The 934-nt window shown below is 42.4% G+C and overlaps 1 non-coding gene across 1 annotated transcript; it reads left to right on the top strand.

Annotated features, from left to right (window-relative positions):
• Window positions 1-622: 622 nt before the first annotated feature.
• Trnas-acu (transfer RNA serine (anticodon ACU)) lies at window positions 623-694 on the top strand. The gene has a single exon. It is a non-coding gene; the product is annotated as a tRNA-Ser (tRNA).
• The last annotated feature ends 240 nt before the right edge of the window (window positions 695-934 follow it).

Raw genomic sequence — 934 nt, 5'->3', positions numbered from 1 at the left:
CACGAGGGGCATCTAACTGCGGTATTTTCAGCGACGAACTAATTGCGTACACATTTATTCTGACTGATAAAGAAAACCCGCGAAATATGAAAAATACCACGTGACGGCGTGTCCGCGCGCACCGTAAAGCAACGCCCTCAAACAGGCTGCCTCTGAGTTAGCCAGAATGAAATAAACAAAAGAAAGAAAGAAGAAATCGCCACCGAGTTTGTGCCTTATCTGCACACGCGCCTTATTAACCGAGGCCCTCGCAAAGCTTTCGCAGGATAATATGGTTAGGAAATGAGGGGCTCGTTAGGAAATACACAAAGAAATGCCGGCAGTCTACAACGCCAAAGAAGGCATAGGGGAATGGTTGGACTATTTTTTTTACTGTTAGTGAAATTATATTTTTTAAATTAATTGAAGTGAGAAAGAAAGAAAGAAAGAAAGAAAGAAAGAAAGAAAGAAAGAAAGAAAGAAAGAAAGAAAGAAAGAAAGAAAAACACGCGCCCAGAGTGGGGGACCAAACCCACGCCTTTCGATTAGATCTCGAATGCCTTACCAATTCGGATATCTGGGCGACTGTGTTCTGCTTCACTTTCTGGAATAAATACCCAAGAAAGTGAAGCAGAACACAGTCGCCCAGATAGCCGAATTGGTAAGGCATTCGAGAACTAATCGAAAGGCGCGGGTTCGGTCCCCACTCTGGGCGCGTGTTTTTCTTTCTTTCTTTCTTTCTTTCTTTCTTTCTTTCTTTCTTTCTTTCTCGCTTCAATTAATATAAAAAAATATAATTTCACTAACAGTAAAAAAATAGTCCAACCATTCCCCTATGCCTTCTTTGGCGTTGTAGACTGTCGGCATTTCTTTGTGTATTTCCTAACGAGCCCCTCATTTCCTAACCATATTATCCTGCGAAAGCTTAGCGAGGGCCTCGGTTATGGCAGCCTTG

This window comes from Haemaphysalis longicornis, unplaced genomic scaffold, assembly GCF_048455015.1.
Source record: "Haemaphysalis longicornis isolate Haplotype H1 unplaced genomic scaffold, Haemaphysalis longicornis Haplotype H1 scaffold_11, whole genome shotgun sequence".
In the NCBI taxonomy this organism is placed as follows: domain Eukaryota; kingdom Metazoa; phylum Arthropoda; class Arachnida; order Ixodida; family Ixodidae; genus Haemaphysalis; species Haemaphysalis longicornis.
Note: the sequence above shows the minus strand (reverse complement) of the source record. Positions and strands in the feature narration are given on the sequence as shown.